The 13523-nt window shown below is 30.0% G+C and overlaps 1 long non-coding RNA gene across 1 annotated transcript; it reads right to left on the minus strand.

Annotated features, from left to right (window-relative positions):
- Nucleotides 1–345: 345 nt before the first annotated feature.
- Nucleotides 346–3038, minus strand: LOC126265882 (uncharacterized). The gene is made up of 4 exons (XR_007548364.1): nucleotides 2949–3038; nucleotides 2663–2898; nucleotides 2450–2608; nucleotides 346–597 (listed from the first exon to the last, which is right to left on the minus strand). It is a non-coding gene; the product is annotated as an uncharacterized LOC126265882 (long non-coding RNA).
- Nucleotides 3039–13523: the final 10485 nt, after the last annotated feature.

Here is a 13523-nt window from a genome sequence, read left to right on the forward strand (position 1 = left end):
CGAAGAATACAGTGGGAATATGGATCGATTACTGAAGGCAATTTAGATGTTATCGGAAGGACCGAGTACTGCATTATGCTCTTGAAATGGCATGTAAAATGTAATTTGTGTAATTGGTGGTAAAAATGTTTTAATTATGAATGAATTATTTTCAGTTTAGGGAAACATGGAAGACTGGTAATTATGGACACATCTCAGCGAACAAATCACCTCGTTTTTGGTAGACACATTAAATAATTGTCAAATTAACAACCCTAATGTTTGTGGAGCAGCAGGTTATAAACCTTATTCTTGACAACAACAAATTATATACCTATAATGTACCCAATAAAATATAAATATTAATAAAATTTAACAGTAATAATAATTTATACTCATTACTTAAAATATTACCTATTTTAAGTAACTTACATGATTTCGTGTTATTTAAATATCAGTTGTGCTGCGAAATTTTCAACATCTGGTACACAGATACTGATATATTCTTCCGGTCACTGATTGTTTCTAGTATTTCTTCAGTTAATACAATGTCTAAAAAGACCTCACACCTTCTTGTGACGATGGCCCTTTAAATTTCGGAGGAGCTTGTTATAATACCTAAAATATAAAAATTATAAACACGTGCAAAATGAAATTGTCACATATATAAGTATTAATTGGATCATTTTTCTGTAAGATGTGATTCTTTAACTGAAAATATTTTAAATTATAATAACACTTGTACAACACAAAGTTAAAATGTCTATTTTTGTTACAATTATAAATAAAATAATTTACGAAAATTTTTTCTTTATTTTATTAATAAAATTGTGGTAATATTAATATTTACTAAAAATAAAAAAATAAATTCGTTGTCATATTCATGTGTATGAATGAAAACATGTTTTCAATATTTTCAAAACGTTGTTGGAGATAATTTATCATAGGTCCAATCAACTGATCTAAATCCTATCGAAAACTTGTGGCACGTTGTGAAAATAGCTCTGAGGAGTAAAAGTGTCACTAATAAAGAAGCCCTCTGAGTTCTGGTGGAGGAAGCATGAAATTCAATTCCCCAAGAAACGGCCAAAGATGGTAGACTCGATGCCTCGTCGATGTTTGGCAGTTATTAAAAATAGAGACTAAGTAAAGTAACTAAGTACTAAATACATTAAAGAAATTTATTCAAACAAATACATTTTTGGCAATTTTGAAATTGTCCCTATTTTTTTTTCACATGAAAATTTAAAGAACTTTGTAAATAAATTATTTTTCTATTTTTTTCTTAAAGGAATTGAAAACATTGGTAAATTTGCATATTTTTGCATACCAGCAAGTGTCCTTATTATTTTTCACATCACTGTATATATGTAATGTTGTACTTATTGTATTTTTGGTCACAATACTTACTTTCAAATAATGTTTGAAATAAATGGATAAATAAATTTTCAGCAGGTCTTATTAATTTTCTATTTATGGAACCATGTCTTCAATAAATAAAATATTTATGATTATATATTTTTTAAATTACCATAATTAAATTCAAATATGCGTTTCACATCATTAAAATTCGAAAATTTTGATCAAATTAGTTTAACTTTAAGTCTATAAATAAGTAGAGTTGTCCTTAGAAAACCAAACTAACATTCTTGCAACTTCCAATGCTTTATTGTCCACTATTAAAACCAATTAAGTAACCATTGCAAATTATTGAGAACCTACACTACTTTTAGTAAAAAACATTTTAATATTAATTTTCTGTATTTTTAAAAAATACTGTTAGACCTCGTTAGAATCACTTAGTTTTCAATGGAATTTGAAAAATTGTTAAAATCTGATTTAAATTTGTTGGCGATACGCATTTAAAATTAAATACTTTTAGGATACTTAATGAATTTAAAAATATATTATTTAACTAAAGTAAATATAAATCATTACATACTTTATCTGTTTACTACTCAGTTTCCTTCAATATAGAAAAGACTGTTTTTAATAATATAACATAAAATTAATTTAATTTATATAAAAGTATTAATATTAATTACGTATCACATACAGGTTAAATATAATATATAATTTGTTGAAAACTATTTTGTAACTTAATGAGTTTAATATATGTAAATGTTAAGTAATTTAATATTTAAAATGTTGTTGAAATGAGATAACATTCACAGGAATATAATCAAATGTATGATTATTAATTTATGGATACTAAAATAAATATAAAATTTGATAAGTTTCCTTCATCCCCAAAGAAAAATATGTTTTATTAAACTAAATAAATGTATTTGTTTAAATTATATTTAAATATAATTGTTACTAGTTGTTAAACTAAGTACAATTAATTAAATAAAAAATTGTTAATTATTTTCTAGTTTTGTTTCTTTGTTTAAAATGAAATATTTGAAATGTATTTTAAAGATCATACGAAGCACTTTCTCATCATAATCAAATAAAAATGGGTTCTAACCTTCAATAATTCACTTTGTATATCTTTGCCAATCTCTCCGTATTCCTAATTTAGGGCGCCTGAAGGTTTTTAGATGGGGTGGGTTCGATGAAGACACGACTCTTAGTCACTAAAGTTTTAGGCACTAACACGTGATCCTTCATTTTTCTTAGTTTCAAACTACAATGCATAAATTAAAATATAAACAAAAAATACACAAACAGGAACACTCACCATGACCAGAACAAATATAGCACACAGTATACAATCAGTATCCCAGGGGATGATGAAGTAAAACCAGGAAAATTAACCAAATTCCCCGACTATCCTCGTAGTTGCTCCGATGACCATTGAGAGAAGCTATATATACCGTGTGGTATATCAACAGATAATTACAGTATAATATACAGGAAGGTACAAACGGCTAATAAATTTCGTTTCACTACATCTCACTCTCCTCAATTCGGAAGCTAAAATTAAAATTTTAAAAACAATACACAACATCAAGAATTTCATTAACCTGGAGACACAGTCTTCGTCGTTCTGTTATGCACCCTTAATATGACATTCATAATTAGGGTTTCCGGATTTACCCGGTCATGGTTAGATTTTAAAGGTGTTCGGTGAAGATAATAAATTAAGGTAACTCCATGACTATCCCATAAAACAGTCGTCATCGCAATAATAATTTAAAATCGAGATCTCGAAATTATAGAATTCTTGATCAATTAAGACTAGAAAATTTATATAATGAAAATCAATTTTTAATTGAAGAATTATATTTAAAATATAATTAAATTTTTTATATTGATATTGGAAATTGGAAGCCAATTTGTACAAAATCATACCGATTTCCCATATTCATAGAGCTGAAGTTAAAAATCAAATTGACAAAATATTGGATCAAAATATTAGTCAACCTTCTATATACCCATATTCCTCTCCAGTATGAGTGGTTTCGAAGAAACCGGATGCTAATGGAAAAATTAAATGGCGTTTGGTCATCGACTACAGAAAATTAAATGAAGTTACTGTGTCACAGATCGTTATCATTTGCCAAACATTTCCGATAACTTAGATGAACTAGGCAAATGTTCATATTTTACAACTTTGGATCTTGCTAACAGATTTCACCAAATAGAAATTAATAAAGAAGATATTCGTCTATGAAAATAAACATATATTTTCTGAAGACAAAATATATCATTTTAAAAATCTGATCAAATTTAATATAATTGAAATCCTTTTTTTCATATTTGCAGATCATGAAATAAATTTAATAGTTTATAAAAATATGTTAATAGTTTATAATAATAAATAATATAACCTGATATAGTTCTCTATGTTTTCAAATTAACATTTAGTTTAATAACGCATCATTAGAAGGTTTTCATTGAACTCTAACAGAGACGATACGAATTTTTAAAATTGAAAATACCGATGTACGTGTTCTAAATTCTTTACTTTGTGCTATAATTTTTTATAATAACACAAATGTTAAAACAACTGGTTTTAAACCATACGAATTAATTTTAAGACACACTAATAGTCGAAACTCTAAACATTATTACAGCGAATCACAATTAATAAATTAATACACCCATACCTCGCTTTACGGCCTAGATAGGTTCCACGAAACTTGGCCGCAAAGCGAAATGCCGTATAAAGAATCAATTATTCTAATACAAATTCATACAAATTCAATGGGATCGGTTCCAAATTTGTTAATTTTGTAACATGGTATATCATTCAAAATGCATTTTATCTTTTTATTCCATTTAAATCAAAAATACATACATAACTAGTACATTTGTGCATAAAATAATAACAGATTCCAATAATCTATAAACAAAAATGAAACAACTTCATGTTACATACAATATATGTATGTATACATATTTTTTTAAATAGCTTTAATATGAAGACGATGAAGAAATGGTAACCTGCATATCATCATTTTTCACTGGTACGGATGGGTCTGGTTTAAAAAATTGTCCAACGTTCTTTGTCTTGCCTTATTATCTATTTCGTTCTTCAGTGATTTATAACAGTTAATTCCTCGAGAAACTTTAGCGCTACGTTCGACATCAGGATCGTTTTCAAGGAGGATGTTTATTCCTTGTTCGAAATAGGAAAAAGCTTTCGACAAATGTTTTAATGTTAACTGTTTGGATACAACAGGTTCAGTCTCTTCATCAAATGCCGGTTCTGCTTGCAACTGAATGGGTTCCTCATATGAAAGGGGTTCCCTATCGGCTTCAAGTAGATCAAGCACATCACGTTCGTTCAAACCTTCAAAGCCGAGATCATGTGCTAGATCCAAAATGTTTTGCCTAATTTCAGGAAGGAAATTAGCTTCTGCATCAGTACTTTTTACACATTCTGGCCATATTTTTTTTCCAAGCATGGTTCATTGTTGTTAATTTTAATTCCTTCCATGATTCACTGATGCTGTCAACGGCATCCTTGATGTTGAGTTGAGTTTTTAATTGAAGATTTACCATCGATTTCCCTTATAAGTTGTCGGAAAGTTCGGCGTAGGTAATATGCTTTAAAAGTGGCTATTGCACCCTGATCCATTGGTTGGATCAGAGCTGTTGTAGCAAAATAATAATAAGTAAATAATAGTAATAAATATGTATATAAAACACTCACAGACAAGTCTAAACCTTTATAAGCACATACTGAATAACGCTCGTAAACAAGAGGAAATAGAAAAGTGTGTGCATCGAAATTGCACTTGTGCAATATTTTTTTTGCCGTTATAGCGAAACATTTTAGGCCGTATATCGAAAACGTGTCTTAATTGAAGAAGGCCGTTATAGCGAAATGCCGTATAAAGAGCGGCCGTATAGCGAGGTATGGGTGTATTGTAATCGCATATTGCGTAATCTGGGTTGCCTACCCCAGTTGAAAACATGGAACCGCAATATCCCGGAAAAGTAGAAAAAGAAGATTAACTGTCAGTGTGTAGTCAACCTCGTTGAGTTATCCACATGTATTTTTTTTCAATAAAAGCTAGCCTTACAATATGCAAATTAATTAAAACATAGAACTACTTACTTAAATACAGAAAGATCAAAGGAAAAAAGCCAAAATAAGATTCGATAAACCCGTCTAATAATTGAAGAAAACTAACGATAACTTTTGTTTTTTGGCCCGATATTCTTATCAAAGTATCAAGACTTAATAGCTGATAATTTCCAAATCACACTACGTATTTATTACTATTATGAACAAATTATTAAAATTTCAAACAATCAATGGAAATTAATTGTAACATACATAGAGATATTGATTTTATTAAAGAAGTTTTTGATAGAAATGAGATAAAATTACAATCCTCAAAAGATTCCTTAGATACCCAATAGACCCACATGTTGTGTTTTATTTCGGAAACTGGACCACATACTTTTGTTTTAGACAGAGTAATTAAAGAAATTAGATAAATTTAATGAAATTAGACCAGATACTGAATATTATTAAGATAGAAATAAAAGAAGATTAATTAACGGAATTGGCATCATTTTGGAAAGCCTTTTCAAGAAACGTAGATCCATCAGATGGTGAATATTATTACAAAAGTATTAACCAAATAGAACGAAATGAAAAACATATTGAAAATTTAATGAAAAATCAGATATTTATTACTACCTCAACAATCCGAAATTTTAAAAATTCAAAAACTCCAAATTGATGAAGAAACTTTTTACACAAAGATATAAAATTATTGACATCATGATTTCAAATATAACGATAAAATGAATTTATTCGAAGTAAAAAGTAAAGTGTCTTTGTGAACAATTATTTGAAACACTACATTTTATTAATGGAGAAGACTACAATATCCTAAATCGCTTAATTTTTGCGATTATTGTGCATCCTTCTGTAACACAACCTATATCAATTAAAATTTAAAGTAATATTTGTTCTAAATATTCCTACAGTTCAAATTGACTCGTTTAAACTATATCGTTTATTTTCCTTACCCTTAAAGGACTCCCGAACTAATCTTTTTCTGACCATTTTAAATTCCCATACAAACCTCATTACTTCAGAAGTTAATCGACAATATGCGGTTATAAATAACATAGATACTTGATATTGATGAAAAAACAATAATTTGTAAATACCTTGTTTTATACCTTGTGGACAATTTGTGAAGCACAAATCTTAATAAACCCAATGAAAATTCCAGAAACATGCTCAGTTTCAACGTTTGTTTAAAAGGACTGTAATATTCAACTCTTTAAGTCCAAAGCAGTAGTTGACAGTGACCAGCAGTCCAATATCAATCACTTTCACATCTGCAGATGCTCCAACTGAAACAAAATTCATCAAAACCATTTCCTTCACAAATGTCTGGAAGGTGGTTTGAGCAAATACTGAAATGCTTTTGTATAGAAGAAGGAAACGACCAATACCAATACTTGGAGGACTTGGACAAGATTTTTGGAAAAGATGGAGTCGTGACTACATTGTAGAAATTCAAAGTCGAAAGAAATGGTTCCAAACAACTCATCACCTAAAAGAAGGGGACATGATGCTACTAAAGGAAGACAACACTCCATCTTTGACTGGCGCCTGGGGAGCGTACACACAATTATCCTGTGATCTGATGAAGTTGGCAGAGTTGCAACGGGAAGTTGAAGTGTTCGCTCGTAATCAAGGCAAAAACACATTTTAATTTGTGGAGGAAATTTCGGTCTGTTGTGTGTTACAATAAAAGGATCAGAAAATATCCAAAACGTGAAAAAAATAAAACATAAATCATGCATTGGTTACGTGGCAAAAATATGTCTGTTGTTGTGGTTTAATATTTACACAGCCGATCATATTCTTCTGCAATTGCAAACCATTCCAATTCTGTTTCAAGCATCTATGAACAATATTTTATATATATCCTAAGATAATAATGTTTTAATTTATTTATGAATAAACATTTGAATATGTATCTCTTGGCATGATCAGAGGAAGAAACAGAATAAACTACGGATAATTGTACAAGAAGAGATTTTAAAAATAATGTTCAAAGCTGACAGGCTTCAGCAAAAAAAAATGTATGCGCCTCCTATTGTAAATTCATCATTTGTTCCTAGTTCCAATATACAATGAGTTCAATCCCATCAATTACCCTCCCAAAATATTATATCAGCATCCCAGTCTTCTCCATCCCTGATACATTTTTATAGGAAGTACTCATTAGAAACCCCAAGTAAATCTTAAAGTCTTCAAATCTGGATGTTCATTAGATGAAGCGATTATAAAAAAACAAATACCTTATTTGACAATAATATAAAACAATCACGAGTATTACTTTCAGACACGTGGTCAATTAAATATTATTGGTGCTAATCTTTAGTGAATAAATTATTAAAATTACCAAGGCTGAGTTTTTCTCCAAACACCGAAAATATATTACTTAACAAGCAATATAACCCAAAAACATTTTCACAGAATTGTGGAATATTTGAAAAAATGGAAATTAAAACTAAACCCTGAACCTGGCTGATTCTCAACGTGATGTTGAACAAATTGAAAAAGCAGTGATCATGGTTACATGGACATTCGGAAGAGTACTGGACACCGAGATGAGTTCCAGACTTGTCCGTTATACTTAGGATCATATGTGATCGACAAAATTTCCCATCCCTACGTACATACCCTTGCAAATCTCAACGTGAAGGACGATGACTGTGAAATATGGCACAGGAGAACAGGACACCTGAATTTTGAAGCGGCTGCAAGATGAACCACTGGAATGAAAATTAATTATTCCAACGTAAAAAGAAAATAAACTCCAAAATCGTGGAACAAAACAATTGATAATTTCTTACTTGAACTGGAATCTAAACGATCCAAAGTAAATAAATGTCTTTAAATTTGGGAATCAAGTCTTGTATATGTGTATATCTTTTGTTAAACGTTAATAAGATTCTACTAACGAAATATATACTATATATATATTTATTTGTTGTTGTGCCTATTTACATAAATAAAATTTATTATTATTATCACCGTCATCTTGTCAAGCAACCATCTGTACAATTATTTAAAAATTTGTGAGATTTATCCGAACCTGTTATTGGAGAACTGATGCAGTACATCTGGAAATAAAAATAGATTTTAATTTCATAAATCATGTGTAAATAAAAAATAAAAATTTTGAAACAACAAATAAAACAATCAAATTGAAAATCCTCTTTTGACATTGACAAACAACTACTGTCAAATGCCTAAACGTTTATCAAGACAAACTAGTACATTTTTATCAAAAATATAATAAAATCAAAACTTTATGTCTTCATAATGGATAAAGAATCAAAAGCTTAATCAAGGGATGAAACAACCAGCCAGTTACCCTGCCCTAAATAAGAAAAAAGAGGAGACAAAGGCCTCAGAAAGTAAACGGGCTGTGTCTCAGAAAGAAACGGAATCCCAAAAGAAAGAAACAACTGCCCACAAGGAAAACACAAAAAAGCGACCAGAAACCGAGAGACGTTCCAAGGTAGACTCTCACGTAGAACAACTAACTAAAACCATCATGCCGGATATTCAAAGAATAATCCAGACTTGCACTGCCCCACAAACAGTACGCCGATAACACTGCGCTGGTCATTGAAACACAGGAATCATCCAAAGACGTCTCCAGATCCAGACAAATTCCGAAAAATGTCAGACAGTCCAGAAAAGGAGACTGTCCAATCCAGAGAACATCACCATTGACGGAAATGAAGTGGAATGGACAAAAGTTGTGGAACTCAGATAACCAATGAATAGATGAAAACTATTAAAACAAAATTAACTGCTAATGAAAAACTTGAAACTTGGAAAGAAACTTATGACACATAAGTTAAACCAATCGAAATAAAATGGATTTTCCGAATCAAAGAAGGTGGCACAAAAAAGGCACGAATCGTGGCAAAAGGGTTTCAACAAGGACAGGTATGTTCGAACCACTATATGCTCCTGTTGCAAGAATGGCAACTATCACATTGTCTTTTCATATGCAAATCAAAACAATTATAAAATTAGACAGTTAGACATTCCTGTAGCCTTTTTAAATGGCGACATAAAAGCGAAAAATGTAGATATTTATCCTCCAGAAGGAGTAAAGACACAAAAATTCTTGAAATTGCTAAAATATTTATATGGATTAAAGCGACCAGAAACCGAGAGACGTTCCAAGGTAGACTCTCACGTAGAACAACTAACTAAAACCATCATGCCGGATATTCAAAGAATAATCCGAGAAGCCCTGGCCAACAAAAAGCTTAATGAATAGTACAAAACCGTAAAAGATGAAAATCATTTTCGGAAACATAAATAGATTCAATTCAAGAAAAACTATCCATGACGATCTCGTCAAAGAACACTCTCCAGATATCCTGTGCCTCCAAGAAACGAAGTGCATTCTAAATAATAAACTAGCTTTTTCAGGCTTCCACGCTTACAGGTTTGACTGAAACACTCCAAATGATGGAGTCGGCTTACTGACCAGACTTGCACTGCCCAATGACACTGCGCTAGTCATCGAAAGACAGGAATCATTCAAAGACGTCTCCAGATCCAGATAAATTCCGAAAAATGTCAGGCAATTCAGAAAAGAAGACTGTCCAATCCAGAGAACATCACCATTGACGGAAATGAAGTGGAATTGACAAAAGTTGTGGAACCCAGATAATCAATGAATGGATGAAAACTATTAAAACTGCTCATGAAGAACTTGAAACTTGGAAAGAAACTTATGACATAAAAGTTAAACCAATCGAAACAAAATGGATTTTCCGAATCAAAGAAGATGGCACAAAAAAGGTATGAATCGTGGCAAAAGGGTTTCAACAAGAACAGGTATGTTCGAACCACTATATGCTCTTGTTGCAAGAATTGCAACTGTGACATTGTCTTTTCATATGCAAATCAAAACAATTATAAAATTAGACAGTTAGACATTCCTGTAGCCTTTTTAAATGGCGACATAAAAATGAGAAATGTAGTTATTTATCCTCCAGAGGGAGTAAAATTCTTAAAATTGCTAAAATAGTCTGAAAAAAAGATCATTCGTTATTTAAAACAAACTCGACATTTTAACTTAGTTTAAAAAAAGGCAATACAAATTTAATTGCATACACCGATAAAGACTGAGCATCTGACAATACAGATAAATGAAGTGTAAGCGGACGAGTTATTTTTTACGGCAATGACTGTATAAACTAGACATCTAAGAAACAAAATTGCATATCTACTCCTGAATCAGAATTAATCACTGCTGCACTCACAGCAAAAGTTGTAATTAATTTAACAGGCATCTGTAAAGATTTACAGATTAATGTCAATCCAGTTATGTACTGTGATAATAGATAATCAGTAGCAATCATCATAATTCCAAACTAGCTAAACATATTGACATAAAACATCATTTCATTAAAGATTTGATTATTAATGAAGTCATTGACATTCAATATATTCAATCAAATGATAATGTAGCAGACATATTCACGAAATCCATATGTAGAGCAAATTTTGAAAAACATAGAAATAATCTTATGTTAATTAATATAAGTGTAAGTTAAACGATTCAAAATATATTTTTTTATTATGTATTTTTTGTTTGTAACATTGTTGAATCGAGAGGGAATGTTGGAAGTGTGATTGGAAGGTTGCATAGTTTTTAGTTTAGAATTAAGGTTGGTGATTCTGAAGCAAGTGGCAACAATGGTCACTAAAGGGTGGGCCAAGCGAATAGGGACGGAGGGGCAACAGCCGATGATGGACGTTCGAAATCGTCCAAAAGACACGACCTTTATGTCTGGGGTTGTAGGGATATTTAATATTTAATTTTATAAATTGGTAATGGAAATTCCTCCAGGGGGGGCCAAGCGAATAGGGACGGAGGGGCAACAGCCGATCATGGACGTTCGGAATCGCCGGAAAGGCACGACCTTTTTGTCTCGGGATACGTTAGGGATTTATAATATTTGATTTTATAAATTGGTAGTAAAAATTCCCCAAAATTGTCGGGATGACCAGGGAATATCTAGTGACTTTAGTTAGAGAAAATAATTTACTAGATTTCAGAATAGTGAGTCATGGACGCTATAGGTTATAGAAGACGGTCAGATGATGTTTTTGCTTTAAGAAAATATATTTCTGGTAAGAAACTTTTTATATAACCGACTTACGTAATTTAATTGTTTGTGTTTGTTATTTTATAAACCGTAAAGTCAATATGTTCGTTTATTTTCATTAATTGAATGTGAAGTACAGATTCATTGGTATTAATTCATTTCATGCTTCCTGCTTAGTTATTGCAAAATAGAGAAAGTTACTTCTACAGCAGTTACATTAGTTATATTTATTATATTACAGTTTTAGTTTGGATGAGTGTAGAAGTGATATGATGATTATATTATATTATTATAAAATTTATATTATATTATATTTATATATAATATATATATATATTTTTAATTTGTATGTTTTTATCATGAATATATAATAAAATTATACAAAATATATTGTTTTATTTTTATATATATCAGAAAAACCTAACCTATACTCATTTAATATAAATTTTAAATAGAAAGTGACAGGTGGACAAAAAGATATCTGTAGTCTGTAAGAAATGGCAACACCGCCTTCAAAATGGCAACATCGCTGCATCCCGAGATCGTGCCCAGTAATGTTTCTTGTTTATAACATTGGGTTGGTACTTCTTAGGTTTTCTATGAATTCCTCAAAAATTTCCAAGTTGTACAGGGAATATTTAGTGATTTTAGTTAGAGGAAATAATTTACTAGATTTTAGAATGGCGAGAATTCAGTAGTTTTTAGGTTGGAGAAATGAGCGTGGTCGAAGAATGTTAGTACAATTAAAAAAGTATATTTCTGGTAAGAATCTTTTTATATACATAATTTAATTGTTTGTATTTGTTATTGTGTATTATTTTTTATAGTAATCATTGAATTTAATATAAAATGTTTTCTTAATTCATTTCATTTTTGCTATTCAGTTATTATTTTTGCCAAATTTCATAAAGTTCTTAATATAATATAATAAATTTTGTAACGGATTTTTCTCAGCAATCTCTAATTTTTGGTTATAATAGTAAATATTGTAGTTATTCTAAATGTTCTAACAAATATCTTATTAATGTTAAAAATTTCAATTTTAAGAATAAGTCTTTTTCTTGTTCCACTTGTTAAAGAAAATTCATAGTTCTTTCTACTTCTATTAGTATTATTAATGTTCATGTAACCAAAATTTCTAGTTCTAGTTTTTGCCTAACCTAAAAACTACTGAATTTTCACCATTCTAAAATCTAGTAAATTATTTCCTCTGACTAAAATTTATAAAATTAAACATTAAAAATCCCTACAACACCAGACATAAAGGTCGTGCCTTTTCGACGATGCTGAACATCTATGATCGGCTGTTGCCCCTCCGTTCCAATTCGCTTGCCCCCCCCCTGGGTCACTATCAAGAAGCGTTGTACAAGAGCTGATATGAAGATGAAGAGGTCGAATACGCAAGTTCAGAAGATAACGACATTTTCGTATATCATGTAATAGTTATAATCAGTAGTTATAGTAACTTATTCACTTTCTCTATAGAAATAGAAACTTAAATTCAAAACTAATTAGAGAAAAAAAATTATGCTAAGAAACCTTTAATTTTGGTAAAGTTGAATAAATCTTTGGCTCATCCCAAAATCAACAATTCTATTTAATAATGATATAAAGGATAATTTTGAAGAAACAAGTTAATGATATTACAAAATTACCTTAAAATTATCAAATCTGATTAGAAATTCTACTAATATTTCCTTGATTTTTATCTGGATTCAAATAAATCATAAAAATTAAGAAATCACTGCTTAGAGATAATACAAAATCATAAATATTTGAAAACTTCAACGTCTTTGTTATAGAAGAATATCTGTTAACTTATTTGATAATATAAAAATGTTAGGAAAGTGTAAATTTTGTATCAAATTTAATTAAAAAATTAGTCAATGAGTAACAAAAATTCGAGATAGTATCAATATAAAATTAGACTAACAAAAATGTAAATTTTGCAAACATTTCTAATATTT

Source organism: Aethina tumida, chromosome 6 (assembly GCF_024364675.1).
Source record: "Aethina tumida isolate Nest 87 chromosome 6, icAetTumi1.1, whole genome shotgun sequence".
In the NCBI taxonomy this organism is placed as follows: Eukaryota; Metazoa; Arthropoda; class Insecta; order Coleoptera; family Nitidulidae; genus Aethina; species Aethina tumida.